Here is a 21,758-nt window from a genome sequence, read left to right on the forward strand (position 1 = left end):
ATCTGAGTTAGAGTTATCATATGCTGTAGCATAGTATTATACAGGCACCTTGGTATGCTTTCAAATATCTCACAAACCTTTAATAGCAATAATAGTTATTATCTAAATCTGTCCAGTCACATGGCAACATTATCTCAAAAGGACTGACACTGACTACTCAATTCCATTACATTTGTGTGTAATATCAATAGCAGAGTTAACATACACAGCATAAAAATGTACCACTTAGAACTGGCAAAGTGATGAAGTTTGATCCTAAAGCCTGATCTGATTTGGTAGATTCTCTTAAACTCTGATTCACCTAAATTTTTAGCTGTCTGTTGTTAAGGGCCACATTATTAGCAACTTTATAAATACAAAGATACCAAGATGTTTAGGCTAATGGAGGTAGTGTGTCTTCAGGTAATCCATGGCTGAAGCCCAGCTCTAAGCAATTCAAGCATGTGAATAGCCCTCTCAAAGCCAATTGATGTAGCTATTCACATAAAATTTGCATGAAATCAGAATTGAAGTAGCCAGTGAACAACCCAGTTCCAAAGCTTTATTTGGGAGGTGCCTTGGTTTTGAACATTAAATGAACCTAGGCTTTTTCTGCATTAATCACACTCTTGGCTATAGCCACAAGCTCCAGAACTTCCTTACATTTATTCTCCTGTCACAGTTGTTCTAATTTCTGGACCAAGCAGCATTATTGCAGTGCCATGCTGTTGCTGTGCCACCTCTGCTTTCTCCAGGAGTATGGACAGTTTTTTGCCTTCCACTTTTTGATGGGAAGGATGCTAGAACTTAGTGTTTTAACCAGCAAGTACAAAAGAAAAGGATGTAAAAAAAGTACTGGACTTCTTTTTCTCTCTGGCACACTGCAGCAAGTTCCTGTCAAAGAAAATGAACAAACAACACTACCACTTTTTTTGTCACTGTGCCTTTTTTTTTCTCAGGTGTTGAAGCAGAAAGATAAAACACTGCATAAGATTGAGCCCTACGGTCCCAAGAGATGAAAAAGGCATTTTGAAAAGCTCTCAAAATCTCCTGTGAAAAGTGAAAAAGGAGATGGTTCGTATGGTTGCTTAATCAATCCAAGGCAAAAGGAAGGAAATACAAAATAATTTTTTCCCGAGTTCAATGGGTATTTACCCTCAGAGCGCCTGGCTATATTTCTAGTCTCCTTCCCATGCCTGACCTTCATCTTTGCACACACCAAGGATCCAAACCCCCTGCTTCCCCACACATTTCGACCCCATTTACAGTTCTAAATGTTCCAGATCCTTCTGTTTCCAATCTCTCCAACACAATCAGATCCCCTCATCTTTACCCACCTGTTCCATTTAATATCAGACACAAGTATACTTGGAGTGCCCATCTCCTGTTCGTCTCCAGCATCCTCCTAGCACGCTAAACCCCTTCAGCTTCTTCACCACTCCTGGACCAGCTCCATTGCTAACTAAACCCAAACACAACATAAGGTGATCCTCCCGCCCAAATTTCAGCTCTGCCCATAGCCCTGACCAGCGTGCACTGCGGGGCCGTCAGCACTCCAAGTGCCAACTTCTCTCACCGGCCACCGACCCACGCTGTATCCGACAGGGTTTTGACGCTTCCTAGCTTGGCTCCTCTTAGTGCAGGGCTTCGCCCCTTCCCTCACAGACTGGAAGCACCCCAGGTCGCTCCGTCCTCACCGAGTCCCGGCCGCTACGTCCCGAGCCTCAGTGCTCTCCACCTGCCTCCTCCCCTAACTCATGCCCATACCAGCATACCACCTCAGTCCCTGACACGACGCTGGCACTCCCTTCCCAACCCCGCCGCCGTGAGCCACGGCCAGGGCCGCCGCCGCCAACCACCCCCACACCTGAGCGCAGCACTCCCGCGGCCCCCGACCCCTCTCCTCTAGCTGACAGAGCAGGAGGGGCGGCACCTGCGGGTCCGCCCCCTTCTCCTCCCCTCGCCTCCCCTCCCCTCCTCCCGCCGAGAGAGAGAGAGAGAGAGACCGAGACCCAGACCCGGAGGGAGGGAGGGAGAGAGACGGTGGCAGCGGGGGCTCCGGGCGGGACTGCCTGAGCGCGGTGCTCGGCGTGAAGGGAGGGAGGGAGGGAGGGAGGGAGAGGGAAGTTAAAAAAAAAACCCAAAAAAACCAACCAACCAAAACCCCAAAATTCCAAATATTTAAATTAAAAAAAAAAAGGAAAGTGAGGGAGGGGTAGAAGGAGAACGCTTCAACTTTTTCTCTCTCTGCCCAGCAAGGTAAGGGAGCAGCGCGGGGCTCTGCTTCGCCTTCTCGCCGGTTTCTGGGAGGGCACAAAGGTAGCGGGTCGGGCGGCGGCGGCGTCTGCGCTGGCTGAGTCGCGCTCGGTGTTGTCACCCCGCGGAGCGCAGCCCCGGGGGCGGCGGCAGCGGCGGGCTGCCAGCGGCCAGCGGCGCGGCGGGCAGCGCCCGTGTCACCCGCGGGCTGCGGGCACCCGCCCCCGGGTGGGCTCCAGCCCTTTGTTACCGGCCTTTTGGACCGGAGCGGGGGGAATAACCCGAGCCGATGGGGCAAGGCGGGGGTGGGAGAGCCTTGGCCAGGGGCCTACGGAAGCAAAGCAGCCGCTGTGGCCGGGCGGGCGGCGGGCAGCCAAGCCCCGGGACGAGGCGGGCGCGGGGGGTGCAGGTGGCTCTGCCGGGGAGCGGGCGAGTGGCGAGTGCGCGCCCCCGCCCCGCGCTGCCAGACGGGCGGCCGCCGGCAGAGGGGGCTCGGCCGCCTCGCCCTCCACGCCCGCGGGAGGCTTCTCCCGGGGCGGGGAGCGCCGGCCGTGGGTGGGCCGCGGGACGGGGGGGGTGTGTGGGGGCACTTCTGGACATGTGTAGGCCGGGTTTGAGGAGGGAGGGGAGGACAGGGCGCCGGTCCCCCTTCGCGGGGATGAGGGGCTGTCGCTGTGTTCCCGGGACACGCGGTGGCCCCAACGCGCGGTGGCGGCCGCGCTGCCCCGCGGGCCGTGTCACCGGCGGTCCGTCCGTGGTGCTTGCACCGCGGGGGCAGCTGATCGACACGGCTCCTTTGCTCTTGGGAAGTAAAGGTAGAACGGGGGAAAAGCGGCTGGCATGAAGCCGCCGGCGGCTCCCCGCGGCAGCTGACAGATGTACCCAGCGGCCTTTAGGTACTGCCGGGGGCCGGCCCTTCCCTCCGCGAGCACCCCGAAATCTCCGAAAGATGAAAACTTTGTGTACACCATAGGATTTCGGCCAACTCAGCGGGTAGGCCAAGTGCTGATGTTTGTTCAGGCCCCAAGCCTGCAAATATTTTTCCATATTCTGAAATTTAGGAATTATCAATGGTTGGATGTGTTTGAAGTGCGGGAGACTCAGTTACCCCGTGGAAAAATATTTCCCATGTCTGCTGCTTGTCAGCATGTTTGCTTTGAATATGCTGAAGAGAGGACCTTTTTTTGCGTTATTCCATTTGCCTTTTTTAAAATTGGTGCCTCTTCAGACTTTTCCACTGAATGATATTTTAAGTATTATTGAAATGGTCCTTAATATTCTTCATACTTCATTGGTACCTTGTTACAAAGAGCTTTTTAAAAGATGGAAATAAAAAGGATGCTGAGAAGAAAGTGCTGTGTTTTATTTCCTGACTAGGAATTACTGAAGCTTTATTTTATTAAATTTACTACTGCTGTTTGAGAGGTGAAGCAAATAGGTGCATATTTCAGTTGCAGGTATGGTTACACATGTGGTTTCTGAGACAGCTAAAGCTTGCAGCACTTTTAAATACTGTAATGCACACATAAATTTGGTTTTTATTAAGGGATGTGCCCTCTAAAGAGAAACAAGGATGGGTCTTATGTTGATTGAAAAACTTACTACATATGTACTAGTGGATTAAAAAAATCTTTACAAATTTTAAACATTATCCTGTAGAATTTTCTTGTGAGTACAATAAAAACACTTATGAAGCTGGAGGATTACCTTGTTAAATACGTCTTTGCAAAGGAATATGGATTATGTGAGTATTCTCAGAGTTGTTGAGAAATACTTAGTTATTTGTAATTTTTAACATTGGTGGATTTTGAATATATGCATACTTTTTCTCATGTATTCTCCAGTATTCCTAACAAAATACTCCAGAAAGTTGGTGAATAATGCTCAATGTGTGCCTACCTGTTTAAATGATTGGGTTCTGAGACCTGAAGGTTTAATTCAACATCTGTAAATACAGATAACAAATACAGTGTATGTTTTTGCTTACTGTTAGTAGTGTTTGTGCACAACAATTTTTTCTCTAAGGTGTTTAACAGGAAAAAAAAATCAGCTATAAAACCCAATTTGTACATACCTGGAATTTTTATTGGTTGGGTTTGGCTGTAGATAATGTAGCAATCATAAATAGTGAGGATTTTTTGGTAAGGCAGTTTTTAAGTCCAGGATGTAATACTAAAGGAAATAAGCAGTAATAGGCAAGCTGATTACTGTGCTTTTACTGGGATAATTAAAATACGTGAAGTTTCTTAAGATCTCATGAGGACATCACAGAAAAAAGGAGGGGTGATCTGACTGTGTGAAAAGTTTGTCTAGAATTCAAAAAAAGCACATTTGGTTCAAGGTCTTCTGAAACACATAGCTACTGGCATTGATATTTGCCAGTTCAACAAGTCATGTCCAAAGTATTTTGCAGATACAAGGTAAAGAAAACCTGGAATCTAATTTAGGAGACTCTAATTAGTTGCTACACAATGTAGAGAATGAAACTACTTTTTTAAGGGAAAAATGTCTGTACCTTGAAGGCTGTCACACTATGAATGCTGGGCTGTTTATTCAGTGTAAAACTAGACTCAATATAATGTCAAAAATATACTCTAGTAAACCCTTTAGTGAAAACTAAAAAAAAAAAAAAAAAGATTGAATGCATTTCTCTCTTGTTTTCAATGTTTCTAGGAAATTTGGAGTGGGCATAGGACTGTAAGGATTTTACTTCCAGTTTTGTAGTACCTTATATTAAGCATGTGGTTTTTAAAAGTGCTTTTTTTGCTTTGTACAGTTCTCTACCATATGTTTTGTATTTAATTCTTTGAATGACCACTGAAATGCAGCCGACTTTGGGTCAATGTGGCAACTGTTAACTAGCGCTTAGCAACAGTGCACAATAATCAAGACGGGAAGTGAGGAAGAATACCATGTCTAATTGAAACTATGGGGGGCATTTAGCTAGGTAGGACGTAATTAACAAAACATGGAGCTTGGACATGATATTAAGGCATCACATCTTGACTCATGCCAAAAAAGGATTATGAAATCAATAACATAAAAAAAAATTTCAGATTTTTGGCTTTATACCTCAGAAGAATAGCCTCTTTGAGATGTACGTGCTTTGCTTATTCTTGCATAATCATTTCTTGCATGTAATGCAAAAGATGCATTTTCTTTTGTTTCTAAAACACAATTGTGAGGAGGAGGACTGTTGGGAAACCCAACAGATGAAGGAGTAATAAGCCTTGACATTCTGACAATCATGTCTTTTACAGAATTAGTCCCGTGAACTAGAGTTCATTAGATAAAGTAAACAGTTAAGATATCTCTAATATCCTGAAACAGATTACAGCAGCAGTCATAAAACAACACTAAACTTTTACAATTAATGTGTTGTTGTTTTTTTAAGAACTGTTGACTTTCCTCAAATCCTGTCTTGTCATTACTTTCCTTAATATGTTGAGAAAAGTATTGCTTGTAAGAATATGTGTTCAAAATGCTTTTGCCTAATGTAGTTTCAGGTTTTATTTTCTAAAAATTCCAGACCTGATCATTTTGTTTCATGCTGTGTTCTGTGTGGAGATATGTTCATGGACCAATTTTATTTCTTGTATACCCCAAACACATCTTGTTTCCAAGAGCTCTGAAGATACCCTTGTATAATAAGGAGAGAACTAGTGAATAAAGTTTCAGTGAGTCATTGCAAAAGCAATTCTGCAACTCTGAGCAAGCTAATATAGCCCCTGCTAATGGCTTTGAATTTGTAGGTAGGTAGTGAGGAGGACCCAAAACCAAGGAGCCATTATTTGAAGGTGCATGTATTGGTGAACTATGCAGTAGCATTAGGCTCTTTAATAATTAAATAGAGTCATTAATGTTTTTATATTCCGTAAGTAAAAGAACACAGGCTATCTGTTGGAGGAACTTGCAGATGACAGAAATTCGGACCAGTGTTTATTCACAATGGGGACAGCCAAATTTTGTACACTGTTGTTGTTGGCTTGGAAGTATTAACCAGAAGTATGGAGTTCTTACAGAAACTACAGGCTGGATCGATGGGCCAAGGCCAACTGTATGAGGTTTAGTGAGGCAAAGTGCCAAGTACTGCTCTTGGGTCACCATAACCCTATGCAACACTACAGCCTTGGGAAGAGTGGCTGGAAATCTACCGGGTGGAAAAGGACCTGGGGTATTGGTTGACAGCCAGCTAAACATGAGCCACTGTGTGCCAAGAAGGCCAATGGCACCCTGGCTTGTATCATAGAGTGTGGCCAGCAGGACCAGAGCAGCGCTTGTCCCTCTGTACTCAGCACTGGATGAGGCTGCACCTTTAATCCTGTGTTCAGTTTTGGGCCCCTCACTACACGAAGGACATTGAGGTGCTGGAGTGTGTCCAGAGAAGTGCAGCAGAGCTGGTGAAGGGTCTAGAACACAAGTCCTATGAGAAGCGGCTGAGGGAGGCGGGATTGCTTAGCCTGGAGAAAAGGAGGCTCAGACGAGACCACCTTGCTAGATGGGGGTTGATCTCTTCTGCCAGGTAACAAGTGATAGGACAAGAGGAAATGGCCTTAACTTCCACCAGGGGAGGTTTAGATTGGATTTGGGGAAAAATTTCTGCATGGAAAGATTTGTCAAGCATTGTAACAGGCTACCCAGGGAAGCTGTTGAATCACTAGCCATGGAGGTATTTAAAAGAAGTGTAGACATGACACTTACAGACATGATTTAGGGGTGAACTTGGCCGTGCTGGGTTAATGGTTGGACTCAATGATCTTATAGGTCCTTTTTGACCTAAATCATTCTATGATTCTGTGATTCTAAAGTGTAGTTAGGTTTGGTTTGGATGACTCCTGAAGCCTGGTGAGCTGTTTTGTGTTGTCTTATTCTGTCACACAATAATGTCACAACTTCTGTGAAATTCTTTTGGGACGTGAGAGGCCATAGAGAATTGTGTAAATTACTACTTTCACTGCAGTGTGCTTAATGTAATTCTCATTGAGTTAGCATTTTAAGTTCCATGGCACCTCAGGTCTTTAATAAGAAACCTCCATATACTTGACCTGAAAATCTTGCATCATATAATGTCAACTGCTTTGGTTAATTTTAATTTAATTTTTTTTTAGCAATTACACTACACTAACTAATAAAATGTTCATAAAATATAAAAGATAGGAAGAACTATATGTGTGGCATAAAATCACCAGAAGAATAAGAAGGTAGGGAGTAGGCAGCATGACAAGATATAATAAAAACCTTTGATTAATATTTCTCATGGAAGGTTTTGGAGAGGTTATTTTGAGGTAGTTTTTCATACTGCTGGAGCTGTGAACAGAAAACAGTGTGGGCAGACCTAAGATACTGTTACTTAAGAGATTATCAGACATCTGTTGTACTGGTTCCATGACCAAGCCTGGAGTGACTAATTTTATGAAATGCTGTGCAGAGATCCTCTTGTTCTCTGTCTCCTATCTCCATCACTGTCTGTAATTAGCTCTTTTCAAGACCCCTGATCAGAGCACTTTGAGGCTGAAGAAGTTAGTTACTGAATGTAACTGTGGTCTGAAATACACTCTATTAATAGTCTTCCTTTTTAAAATGAAGATTCATCTGTGTGTCTCACCAAAAGTGGTAATATTTCCCTAGAACCTACAGTGTGAAGTTTAGTTAGATGGCTGACTATTTTAAGCTGCTGAACACTTTCCTGGTATTGCTGTCCTTTTGCACCTCCCTCTGCAGCACTGATTCTCTGTTGAATGGAGTGTACAGCACCAAAATTTCAGAGAAATCAGTAGCCTTTTTTGAATGGCTCTGTTTATGCTGCTGTTTTTCTCCAGAGCCATACTAAATTTAAATGTGGCTTCATAAAGAAGTATAAATGTGCATATGAAACATTTTACCTTTAGCATTCTGCATATTTGAGAGATATTAGGATTTGTCTCTCCCCACCCCCTTTCTTTTATAATGCTACCTCCAACTTCAAAACTTGCTTTCCTATAGACTCTTAGGGCTGTAGGCATAAGGAAACCTAAGGACAAATTTTCTGGGAGTTTGATAGTTAAATGATGCTTTTAATTAGGTAAAATTCCCTTATGCCATTCCCCCTGCTTTATTTCCAGCTGTCTTTTAAAAGATAGAGGTGGTTAATATGCAAGTGTAATGCCAATGCTCAGGGAGACTGTATATACTCTGAGCTGTATGATCCCTTGTTGTGTTATCCCGTAAGAGTAATTGAGTAATTAGGAGAGTGTTTGGAAATTGCTGTGTGCCTGCTCCTCAACAGTCCTCCTAGTAAAGAGGAAATGATCACTTATTAAAAAAGTGAAGTGTGGCACAGCATTCTGGGCTTAGAGAGATCCGAGCTCTTTCTCCATCACACCCACTTCAAAGAGATGGTGTAGTGGTAAGGAACAGCAGATGGAAATAGCTGAACTTAGCTGCTTCTGATGCTGTGAGGAATTCTCTTTACACTGGAATCCCTGGTGAAATTGGGATGTTCACAGCAAAGTTCTATAGATATTACTGTTGCCTACCCTTGCTACTGATGTCTCAGAGTGAAGAGCATATGTGACAAAACTTTGTCTTGATGGGTTGACTTGAGATTTGCAGAGAGCCAAGTGCTCTGTTCCCTGTCCTGAGCCCTGTGTCCTTTTACTGCTGGTACAGTACTTCACTGCTATTAGTTCTCTACTTACTATCTCCTTGGTGATAATGTGTTTCAGTGTACGATTGCATCTCAGTTTTGCCATTCAGGAGAACAAGCCATCTACTTTTACTGCTTTTGTTCCTGCCTCACTGACCATCTCCCTGTGGCTTCTCAGGAAGTCTCCCAAACTCTGTTTTGCTTTGGAGCATTAGGTGGCTTTATTCTCCTGTTCTTTTACACTTTCAGTCCACTTTGAGAACAGCTGTTTCATAAAGGAAATGTAATCTTGTAATTTCTTTAAACCACTTATACAGAATCAAATTCTTAGTGCAATTAGGTGATTCCTTTGGGAAGACTGGGAAATAGGTCTTGATTTTTACAACTAAAATGCACTGAATCAAGAAGAGGAAAACAGCTTCCTGCCAGTCATGTTGTATGTGACATTTAAGAATGTGGTGGTTTCCTATTGTAAAAAATGCTTTCAAAAATTAATTTGTATAGATGAGATGTTAAGATACTGTTGTTACTCTTCTGAATCTTAACCTCTTAGAGGGAAATTTCTGGTTGTGAGGAAATTAGATGGATTAGCCAAGTGATTAGTACCACCCCACAGAGGAGCAATTTTGAAGAAAACCTAGAGGGGAAGGGTGGGAAAGGCAAAGCCATCCAAGAACAATTTAATGCCTCCAATAAAGGCACACAGAACTACCAATGGGATATTTAAAGCAGAAGTTCAGAGTGAAAAATATGCATATCCTCACAGTCCCCTTTGCAGCAGTTTCGGCAATTTTTGACAGTTAGTGCCTGCCATTTTTTTTTTCAGTAGGAGAGTCAGCACTCAATTTCCAAGCCATTTGAGCAGGGTGAAGAAAACTTGCTTGCCAGACTGTGGACTTGAAGGAAGAAGGTGAAATAACAATCATGATTATAGCAGATGTGGAAGGTGAGCTGGATTTCAAGGGCACAAAGATTAAAAAACATTAGCTGTCACAAACTTTTGTGTCAAGAGCTATGAAATGACAAGGCATCTAAATATACATTTTTTTTGTTTCGTTTTGCTCCATTAACTTAGTAATACTCTTCTTTCTTACTACATCTAAAAGTGTTTTGGGTGCTGTATGACGTAGGCATAGGCAGTTCCCTCCTCCAGAGTACTCAGAGATAGAGAGGATAGTGTGTATGTTTGTGCATATACATATATGAATTAGAAAGGGACATGAATTAGAAATGCTGAGGTCTTAATATCATACTGGTCCAGTACATTAGTGGGTCTTTAAAGGATTCTTTTTCTTTAATGATTGATTGGCTGAGATGATTGATACTGCTTTTTGTGTTCGCAGTTTGCCTTTATAGACCAGAAGTTCTTAGTGGGTAGTAGATGTGCCACTAGTAATGTTATTCAAAACAGTATGCCTTGGAAGCTCTTAAACAAAGGCCACCACCACAGAAAAAACCCAATTTAATTTTAAACAGCAGATGTGACCTTGTGGCAGAAAAGCCTGAGAATGAAGGGGGGAAAAAAAGGATTCTCCTGGCTTCTCTCAGCTATCATAATGAACAGTGTTGCTTGTTGACTGTCCAGCTTGGCTGTTTTATTAAGAGAAGTCTTGTGTCTGGTGTCTGTGTAGATAGATGCTCAATTTTCATCTGCAGCACAGCTGACTGGCTTTCTGTCAAGCTTGGCTTTGGGGTGATTCCAGTTGTCATGTGGATTTGGTGTAGAAAGAGGGAGGCTGTGCTTGCAATAGGAGTTAAGCACTCCCTACACGGTGCAGTGTAGCTTTCAGCTCCATTTGCTCTCACTGTAGCAAATCCATTTCTGATTGTGTGTTAAAGCCAGACAGACAACTCAGCCAACTGCTGAGTTGAACTTGTGAAGTTGTGTGTGTGTTGCCAGAGTCCCTCTTTCTGGAAAAGGCAAATCTATATAACCTGTAGATTCAGAACAGTTGAAAATTCATCCTAACATTGTTACTTTGATGTCTGTTTGAAAGCAAAAAAACCACGTTTGCTTTTGATTATCGTGTTTAAAGGATGCTGTCCCAGCAGTGTAATAAATGAGTATTGGATCTGGGACTTAGTTTCACTAAAAGACAGTGTTCTTCCAGATGCTTTTTAATAGACTCTTCCTTTGAAAATGGGCTCAACTTTGAACTCAGTAACATGCAGTTCAGGGGTTTAGGGCTGAAAAAGAGAGAGGAATGCAACAGATGCTGCATAGTTTTGATACTTCTTATGTCGGATGATACTGATATTTTAAGCCTGTGTTCTCTATTCTGATTCATGATATAAACAAGTACAGCATGAACCTCAGTGTATAACCTTGACACGACTGGATCTTTGCTTTGTAGGTCACTAGCACTTTGTCCAAATTGCAAAAACTGCATGTTGGGAAACAGATGAAGCGTTTGCATCAATAGAACATTTAATTTCCTTTGAAAAAAGCTGTTTTGTGCCTTGGGCTTTTTATTTTTAAGAAATGGACCTTCAGTTCTTGAATCATTGTACTCTAGCTGAGAATCACTGAGAACCTCACACTTAAATTTGACAGGATAATAAGTCAAAACTATCAATGCAGATCAGCCATGAACCAAAATACATCATAGTATGTATTGTTTCAATGGGATTTCCAACATGGCCCTGCCAAGAGTGTGAGTTTGGACTGTTTGACCTTCAGACATCCCTTCCAACTGGAATGATTCTGTTGTTGGTTGCAAAGTGGGGTAGTACAAAACCCATAAAACTTGGCAGTATTACCTATCGGTAAGATAGAGCTTCCTGAAACAATTCATCTGGCCCAAGGGCTTTGCAAAGATACTCAAGGAACAGGCTACTGGCAGCCTGAACTGTTTTGGTGACCTGCTTTCCACTTTCTTTTTCTGCTCTGTGCTAGATATGCTTTTTGTATATCATCAGAAACATGCGCTGGTTGCACATCCAGTTACACACATCGACAGAGAGACTCCGTGAGTTCTGCTAGTGGCAGCTCTCTGCTGGTCTTGTCACGTTGGTGGATGGCAACAGAAATTGTCTGGTGATTGAGGCATTGCTGGGCATGTGTTAATAGGAAGGCTGCAAGGCTTGAGTGACTCTATAAGAGCTTGTTTGGGCTGTCTGGGATGGAAGATTGAGCATCAAAGGGTAATAATGATACCTGATGGATTGACATTTTTGTATTGTCTAAAATCAGTCTATTTAAATTCATGTTGAAAATTGAATGTTTTACTCTAAGGAAACTTGAAATAAGCCCAGTACTATTAATTTTAAACCTTTTTTCAGGACTAAAATAAAGCATGCGTAAAAAGGAGATACTTGTTATTTCAGTTAATCACTTCTTATTTTGTTAATTAGTGAGATTTGGGAGCTGCAGTTTTCAATGACATGCCCTCCAGCATCTATCCGCTGAGTTGTATGTGTGTCTGTATGTTTTATTTTTCTGGACATACTGAGTCTTATGTGACGATTCAGTATGTGGGTTGCAGTTTCTCCCTAGTTGCCATATTCTAGCTGAACATGCTCCATATGTAGAGGAAAACCAGCCAAGTGTGGAAAGAAGAGGGTTGTGCTTTTTCTGTTGCAATTATGAAAAGAGGAACAGAGGCTGGATGATAACATACATTTTCTTGCTCCAAATGATTAGCTGAATAAACTGTGGGAGGTGAAAGTTTTGTAAAAAACATAACAAGGAGGGAAAGAACTAGAAATTTGCAACTGCAGATTGAATTTTCTTTGAGAAATTCTATCTCAGGAAGAAATTGACTGGCAAGGTAACGAGAGCCAGAAAGCAGAACCATTTTATGCTTCATAACTAATCCTTTGCCCCAAAGAGAGAAGCAAGTGTATTTTGAGGCCATATGCCTGGAAGGAGGCTGGCCTCAGGATGAATTCATTAAAACAATTCTGTCCTCCCTGTTCCAAAGTGCAGTACATGCTGAGAGAGGCTGATAAATTTCTCATTAAGAAATGCTTGTTGAAAATGTGGTCTATTCTCTGTGCTGTCACACTGCCTTTCTGATCTGGAATAAATTACATACACTGTGTTCCTTTCAGCCAGCATACAGAGATAAGAGAATGCACTGGTGAATCTTGTGTCCGTTCTGTCATTATGTGTGCCAGGAAAAATAGTCCCAAACTAAATATATAAACAGAAAATTGTTTTAAGAGAAGCAGCCCTTTTTTAACATGGGTTGATGTCAAACTGGGGAGTAAACAGTTAAATGCAATGCCACCATATAGCCACATGAAGAATAATATTCAGGTTCTGATTTTCTTTGTTTTGGAAATGAGGCTTGCAGTTGTCTACTTGCAGTCTTTACTGGCTTACCTATCCCTGTAGGTTATCCCTTTTGTAATTGCTTCTCTGTTTCTATGGATAAACTTATTTTTACTTAGCAGAGCTTTTAACTGATGATCACTGTTCTTTACCATTCTATTCTTCTGCCCATCCTTTAATGAAGAGAAGCGCTATTGTGATTTTAATAAGACTGAGGAATGTTCTTATGTTTTGAACACTGCCTAGTGCTATTATGTTCTATGGCAAAAAAAGATGGGGACTTGCTTGGATCATTCACAGATACAAGCTTTATTCTGCTGTTGAATGTCTTAGTTCAAAGTAAAGAGTCAATTTAAACTAATTATTATAATAGACTGTATTAGAAGACCTAGAGTTCTAAACTAGCAGTTTGAGAAATAGAGAATCTAAAGAAAATCTGTTGTGATTTTTCTAAGAAAGACATACTGGAATGCAGTCTCTTCAGACCTTATTTCATGGAATCATAGAATATTGACAGAGATTTGAGGCAAACTTGTGTCCTTTTACATTTCAACCAAAAAACATGCAGTGTGTCTGGAGATACCATCTTGGCCAAGGAATATGGAAATTTCTTTGGTCACTGAAGAAAAAGCCTGATGGTTTACTTAAGAGGGGAAAAGGAAACAGTCTTTCTTTCCCCTCTTAGGTGGTTCTCTCTCTCTTACCATGGCAGAGTGGTGTAAAGGACATATATTTGAATATAAGAGAAAACTCCTCTTTGAAACCTATAATAAATGCTTATGCAAAGCTACAATGTATGTTTTTCTCCTAGATGATGGTCTGTGTATAAGCAGGTAAAGAGTATGGGGCTTTTGCTGCCATGGTATATTTTGCACCATTTACACTGATGTACAAAAGAAACAAAACCCTTGCAGTCTATAATTAATTTAATGTTTATAGAGAAATTGCTAACATGCATTAGAGATGAGTTGTAGTTTCATGTCTTATTTAGCCATATTCTGAATGTGTTAGAAAAATAAGTATATCCGTTCCTGAATAACGCTGGGATGACTATCACTGCCTGCCTGATTGGAGAGACTAATTTCGGTAAAGACTTGGATTTAATCTACAGGTCTCTTGCTAAGCTGTGAAGAAGCCAGGAAAAGCAGCTGTAAAAATGTTGATGTTGGCCATGAATTTACATAAATAACAACTTGCTTGTATGCTCAGGGTGATATTACAATGTGGACTTGGGTCTGCAGAAGATCTGGTTGTATTTCCAAATTCTGCCACTGAGAGAGAGCACATGGCTTCTACATTCGTCAGTTTCCCTCTCTCTAAACCAAGGGTGATTGTTGGCCGGGGAGTTTCAAAGCACTATGTGACAGTAATGATTTGCTGTTAAGGTCTTCTGTGGCTGAGCCTAGGGGGCCCTTAGTTCAAGTCTCCTGGTCAGGTCCTTGGGCTGCTAAGCTTCATGCTTCTGTCAGAAAGCTTTAGACCTCGAAGAACAAGTGGTGTTCTTGGCATATATACAAGTAGCTATTTGGCTTTTTTTGTGTTCTGTTTCATTTCAATTAACTTAATTTTAATTAATTGAATCTAGACATCACACTCTCTGGTTTCCCTGTGAAAACTATTTGTCATGTGCAGAGAGCCGGGGCAGCGCCTCCACCAAGATGACTTTGTGGTGAAATGGATTTGAAAGTGCAAGGCCCTTGGTCAGTGAAGCAGCCCATGGCCAGGGCTCTGTTTACCCACCATAGTGATGGTAACCAGTATCTGCACTGGTGTCAAAGGAGTACATGAAATACCCAGTGAAAATAGGCTCTGTCTCGCAGAAGGTCTTCAGCTGGCTAAAGCAAGCAGGAGTTGAGGAGGGAGAAAATAAAGCTCTTGCAGACCACATGCTGCCACAACCTTTCCCCTCCCCCCAGCCCCCCCCCCTTTTTTTTTTTTATTGGCCATATGTTTTAGTAGTCTAAGTATGTGTCAGCGGTAATCCAGGCTCTGTGCTTTTAAAGGATGATTACCCAGTTTGTTGCCGAAGTGAGACTTTTTCTTCCCCATTTAATTAATTTTGTGAGGGTTGTAATAGTAAACCTTTTTTTTTTTTAATTTATTGCAGATTACTCTTTGTGTGGCTAAATTTAACTCCCATCTCTTTTTGCTGGCTGCTGGTCTGTTCCCGGTTTGTATGATTGGGGGGGGGGGGGGGGGGGCAAACAAACCGGTTTGTTCCCTGGATGCTAATCTGAATTTCAGAGGCGCTGTCCTTCACCCCCGGGCTCTGCTCCCCTCCCCCTGTTCCCTGATCTCTGCAAACAGCCTCTTCGGGTCTCTTTCTCCCCTCCATTCCACCCCCCTGCTCCAGCCCTTCTTTCCTCCCCTGGCTCACCAGAACAGTAAACGTTGATTATCCTTTCCTACTCATCCCATACTCCAATTCTCACTTAGGGTGTTTGATGTACTAGCAGATTAATGCTCCTAAAATTCAAAGGGTTTAAAAGTCCGCTGGTCTGTGTGTTATATTAAAGATACCATGGTGCTTTTTTTGGGAATTAAGTTTTATGGATATTTATGGGTTAAAGCAGGTACAGAGTTTTATGACAAGTTTTAAAAAGAAGATGGTGACCTTTTTGTCATGGTGTGATGAAGGTTTTATATAAAATAGTCATCAGGAATTCCCTTCTTTAGGGAGTAATTTCTCAGGTCTCCTTGGCCGAGCAAGGAGGGGTTACTAAGTAAAATTGGATCCTGCCTTACAAACCTGTCTTCATGGTAGTTCTCATAGCATGGATACAGTTAACCTCCTTCTTGCCTTAAAAAAAAGGAAACATGGCTAGTGGGCATACAGAAAGGTGTTGTCATTGCACATAATAAACCCTCCTACCTGTTATGTGGAAAATAAACAAACCCACAAACATACCGCCCTAGTAGATTGAAATGTATGTGTGTCGGGGAGGAGGGGAATAACACGTAGGAAAAGATTTATGCCTTCCTTTGGGCTGTTGCTTGGTAACAGAAAATGCCTCTTAAGCCTGTTTTTGGAGAGGGGAGGGGTGAAACTTGATTCAGTGACCATCTGTCCCAAGCTGGTTGATTTCCTGTTGAGCTCTCCTTTGTTTCTGTCAAACAATTGATTCTTACCCTTTACAGATAAGAATACTGTTGGTGAGATTGCCCTGAATCAGCAGGTTGACTTGTGGCAACCACAAAACAGACCTATTAATTTTAGTATTTTTTTGATGTTTAAGGGATTTCTGTTTTTCAGAGGCTACTGACTGTGGTTTTACTGGGATTTATTTATCTGTGTTGTGGTTTTGGTTTTTAGCTCTTTGGGAATGCCTGCAGTACAGTAGGCAAGTGTAATAAATGTAATTGAAACATTTTTAGAGAAGATGTAATAAGCTGTTTTTTCAGTCTGAAGTTGTTGGGGAAAAGCAGCCATGGTTTTGAGCCCATTAAGCCTTTTGTCAGTGGTGGGGAGCAGAAGTTAAATCAAGTCACTATTGAAGAAATCCCCACTGTTTCTGTGAAAACAAAACCCAGATTCTTAATTGCAAATGGAGTATTTGCTACTGTTCTTGCTTAATTGTCAGAAAATCATTTTGTTTGAGTACCTCCTGATGTTTGCTTAGTAGTAGCGTGCTGGATAGATTTGAACTCAAGTTATTTTAAAGTTACCTGTTTTATTTATATTGCAGAAGCCCATATTTTTCCTTTAGTTTTATGCATGCAGGGTACCAGGCCCATGCATATGCCAATGTGTGTGTCCTCAGTAGCTGCAATTATTTAAAAGCATTCCGATACCATTTTCTTCCCTGCCCTGAATTTCAGCATTCAGAGAAGCATTTCATAGTCCCAGGTATCTGCTGAAGAGGAACTAAGGCATGTGTGACACAAAGAGAAAGGTAGTATCTGCAAAAATGGAATGAAGTCCCCCAATGCAGTAGTAAAATGATAGTCACTGTTACTTCCTTCAGTCATTGAAACTTTCCTGGAGTATTTCCATGATGATGTGTTACAGAGGAGGGTGAGAAGGAAAGACCTTCAATACAAATGCCTTGGCATCTTACAGGTCTTTGCTTATTTGGGTTTAGCCTACTTGTCACTCAGTAGATGAAATTTGGAGGTAATTCCCAAAGGTCACTTCACAGACTCAAAGGTGTTAGAAAAGTTAATTTCCCTTTCTCTTCTATTTTTCCCACATGCTTTCCAGATTGCTTTCCACAGGTAGGAGATCTGTTGTCTGCAGCTTTCAGCATGGTCCTGGATGCATGTGGATTCAACTCTTTTTGAAGCCAATGGCAAAGTGCCTACTGAACATTGATTTAGTGAGTGTTGGGTCAGGGATACTTGTGAGGTTTCCTTCCTTTTAAAAGAAAGCCGCATCTGTGATTTGGCTCAGTAAGGGAGGTTCATATCAAGCCATGTGAATGAGCCTGTGTGACAGGGCTGTAGTTTGTGGTCCATCAGCCCTTGATCCTTGATGGTTGCCCATTTCCTCACCCCACTCTCAGCCTTTCCCCCTGTTTTGCTGCTGTTTGTTTGGAGCATGCTGAGATCTGGCAGAAGAACTGATCCACTTGAAAAACAGCATAATTTTCCAGGTTACTTTTCAGATGGATGAATTCCTTGATCCAGTTTACTGCTGAGTGATGTGCCAAGTTTGGCGGGTGCAGTGTAATGGGGTGGAAGCGATCAGTACTGAGTAGATTTTTTTTTTTCCCCAAACTGCTAGTGCCAAATGTGCTGTGAAGTGTTTTTAAACATGCATTCTCTTTTAGACTGAGAAATCCTACTTTTGGATGTTACACTGGACAGGTGTAAAATTAATTGAACATGCATATGTGCTGCTTTTTGCAGGTTTTTTTGGTAGAAAGTGATTGCTACCACCAACATGCCTTTTGGGTATTTCCAGTCTGTCTTGAAATTACACTGAGATCAAAAAATAATTTGTAGAACTAGTGCCAACTAGGTCAATGTTGACGTGGGAGTTTAAACTTGGCAGTGAAGGAACTGTTCTAAACTGTTTTAAGAACTGATTAAATTTTGTTTCTTCCTGCTGAATGAGTTCTGTGAGGGGGAAAAAACCCCCAGGCTTGAAACCCCTGTTCTAGATACTTGGAGCACAATTTTTTGCATCTGACATAGAGAAGATGATGAGTGGTTGTTCTGATCCAGCTTTTCTTGGAACCCTTAAAAAAGAGCATTACTAAGCTGTATTACTCAAATTGTAGGGAATTGACAAAAAGTCCAGTTCTTCTGGCATCTGGGGCAAGCATCTGAGTCTGTGCAGATGACAGAGTAGTTAGAATACAGGCCTGCACTTGTCTTTGTGCTTTCTGTGCCTGGATTGTACTGCACTTTTCCCCTTAGAACAGATCTGATGTATCCTTTGTTCCTGGATAAAAGCACCTCCAGATCTGCCAGTCAGAAGGGACAGCACCTGTGGCTTGCCTTACAGACAGGAGGGCAGTAATTCTAGAAGGGGAAGTTGGTAGAAGACTGGCATCTGCTTGCATTTACCTTCTCATATTGCTTTTGCAAGGGTGGAATTATTTATGTACATTTTTTTCTCATCTGAATACAGTCAACCAGAGTCTGAAAAAACATTGTTCAATCTCAGGGTGTTTGGCAGGGTTTTCTTTTGGGAGGGGGAGCACAGAGGCAGGGTCATGATGAGCTGCTTTTCCATGCTGGGCGAGTTCATGTACGTGCCTCAGGTATGTCATTGTTTCAATGTCCCTATTGCAGTTCTGACTCAGGCTCCATTTACAGAACTGACAGCAGTATCATCGTTAATACGAGTTTGAGAAATCTTCCTCTCTTGTGATAAAAAGGCTTATTTGTGGTTTGCAGGACGGAGTTTGGGCACTGTAGCAATGACTTTATGCTGTAAGGATAAGAATGATGCTACCCTTACCTTCCCAGCCAAAGTTCCCAACTCTAAAACCACATGCATCAAAGGTGTCAGTGCCAAGCTTCCCTTCTAGGAAGGTATGGCTGTCAGCATCACCAACAGGCTTTCTAGGGAGGAAGCAACTAAGAAAAGACTTTTAGAGAGCCTTTTGTTTCCAGCAAATAGCCTTCTGAAACTCCGAAATGGAAACTTAACTTTGGAAAGAGCCTCATGTTCCTCAGTGGAGTTACTTGGCCAATTACTTCCTAGTCTACCACAGCCCTCTTCGGTGTTAGAAATTATTGCTTAGGTGAACACTCACCTTTAAAAGAGCTCTGGGCCTTGGGGATACTGGCGTGTGCTCTTCCTCTAATCTTTGCTTAATGTTCTGAGGCCTAAGCTAATGTCTCAAAACCCACCTTCTGCATATTGCTGAATAAAATGTGCTCTTTTGTAAACTGCTGGCTCAATGTTGTCATGAGTGCGCTTTCCTTTGTAGAGATGAGCCTGTTTCCCACTAAGGAGTGGGGAATAGCCACTTCTATATATATCTACAAAACATGTGAGTGTTTCAGAAAGTATTCTTCCATATGTAATAACTGATTTGATTAAATCTACATATTCTTTTTGATTTAACTTGTAAGTTGCAGTTGCCTGGGGATAAACTGCTGTTTTGCTCTATGAGCAGCGCTTTGAAAGTGTAACTTTGGTGTTTACTAATAACATTTAACATGATCCAGACATTTCATGTAATGTAGTGTAAAAACAGAGAATCTGGACTATTGCATGTTAAACAAGTGTTACTTCTTTCTGGTACTGTTTTATGTGTGTGGGGAAAAGACTGCAGAAGACTGCAAATAAGCAGAGGATGTAACTCTTACGTGTGTCAATGTTATCCTGGAATGGCAGCTTCTGTGAATGGAGAAACACCTTTTCAGTTGAAAGAGAAGTGAACCAAGGCAAGGCAAGGCCAGAGTCTCTGAACTACTATTACTTTCCAGGCTTTTTGATGCAAAGATTTTTGTCACCACATGATGACCAAGTAGACCAATATTTCTACTTTTTTTCTTTTTTCCCTTCATTGAGCAAAGATATGTTACGTTCCTTCCCCACCCTTGTTCTCATAAGGCTGAATTTCTTGCTCATTTTTCCAATGATTTTGCCTGGAGATTTTTTCAGATTGTTTTCCGAAGTGACTAGATAGCAGCAAAGAGTAAGGGAATGGACCTAAAATTAAGCCAGCTAAAACCAGCAGTTGGGAGATCTTTGTTCTGTTCAGTCTTGACCACAAGCTTCCCAACAGACATGGAATCTCAATTCTTTATCTTCTTAATTTTCTTTTCCCCCTTCATGAGTAAAATGGAAATACAGTGTTACTTAAATGAGCAGCTAAATTCTTCTTAGTGCTGGTGTTGAATTAACATACTCTCTAAAGCCCGTAATAAACTGTGGGGTTGCAGAAACATCCTGGGCAGATATGCAGACTTTTTATTTTTATTGCAGTACATTTGTTTAAAGTGAATTATCTTAGTACCATGAAAATGGGTCTTCATTTTACTCTTCTTTTTGGAATACAATTTATTAATGATATCCAGAGGGGTCAGCAGCATAAATAATGTTTGTTTCGAGGCTTGTTGGGTGTAAAGGAGGGGGGTTCACAGTGAAGAGCTGTTTTGTTTGGTGTGGCTGATGAGGAGTGAGGCTGGAATTGCTCATAGCTGTCATTCAGGTTTTGTTTCAAAGTCCAAGGACCTACTGGGAAAAACAAAAAGCTAATGAAAGCTGACTGTATTTCAGCCCAAACCCTGTGAAATCCAAAATGATGTCCTGACACTGCGTGTATTCTTATTCTCCTGCATTCCCATGGTTACTAAGGTAACAGGTTTTTAGAGGCTTTACATCTTCATTGTCAAGTATTTGCTACACTTATTGTTGCTGTTTGCAGATTAGGGCAATTTAAACAATGCCTTTTGAAATGGTGACCAAAAAAATACAAAAAGAAATATAGTAGAAATAGATGTAATGAATCAATTACCTTCCCTTGTTTAAATTTTCAGTGCTGCATTTCAGAAGCTATGTACAAGATGCCACGCTAGTTTAGTGTAGGGATTTTAGGCCGAGGAAGATGCTTTTTTGTTAAGGCATGTTAATTACAGAAGTTTGAATACAGATGTGAGGAGTACCACATGTGACTTAGTGCTTTTTTTTGACAACAGAATTGTGAAAAAACTGAAGTTCGTGTTTGCATCAGGGTATTGCCTCTCTGCTTGTAGTACATCTGAGACAGTGACCCAAATCTTGTAAGCTGTGTTACCTACTGCATCTGTGAAATCATACTTGAAAAATGAAGCAGATAGGAGAAAAAAATTACTTTTTTCTAAGAAAGTTTAACTATATGCAGAACTCTGGTGCTTGAACACACTTCATTGATGCTCCTCTGTGTCCATTTAGATCAAGCAGAAATATGCTTGTTCACATCTTCACTGGAAAAATGGATTATAGATGAGATGGTCAGGCTTGTAACTGTTATCTCCAAGAATATGATATTTAAATTGATTTAGTACATGCTGACTTCTTGAAAATTAGTGCATTGCTGCAGCAAAAACCTTTAGCATCCATGCTAGGACAACTGTTTTTTTTTTTTTTTTTAATTGGTGTAACTGCTAACTCTTGAAAGTATTGAAGTCTTTACATCATGATAATTTGGGCTATGCAGCTGAGGTACAGTATATAATGAT

At 41.6% G+C, this 21,758-nt stretch overlaps 1 protein-coding gene and 1 pseudogene across 10 annotated transcripts in view; both read left to right on the plus strand.

Moving 5' to 3' along the window:
* Positions 1–2,097: 2,097 nt before the first annotated feature.
* Positions 2,098–21,758, plus strand: part of GREB1L (GREB1 like retinoic acid receptor coactivator) — a 133,190-nt gene continuing 113,529 nt past the window's right edge. For all 10 annotated transcript variants that reach the window (XM_032123302.1, XM_032123310.1, XM_032123332.1 and 7 more), the window contains exon 1: positions 2,098–2,238. The gene's annotated coding sequence lies outside the window, so the exon portion shown is untranslated. The remainder of the gene's footprint in view (positions 2,239–21,758) is intronic.
* Positions 3,112–6,949, plus strand: LOC116443679 (annotated as a pseudogene).

This window comes from Corvus moneduloides, chromosome 1, assembly GCF_009650955.1.
Source record: "Corvus moneduloides isolate bCorMon1 chromosome 1, bCorMon1.pri, whole genome shotgun sequence".
In the NCBI taxonomy this organism is placed as follows: Eukaryota; Metazoa; Chordata; class Aves; order Passeriformes; family Corvidae; genus Corvus; species Corvus moneduloides.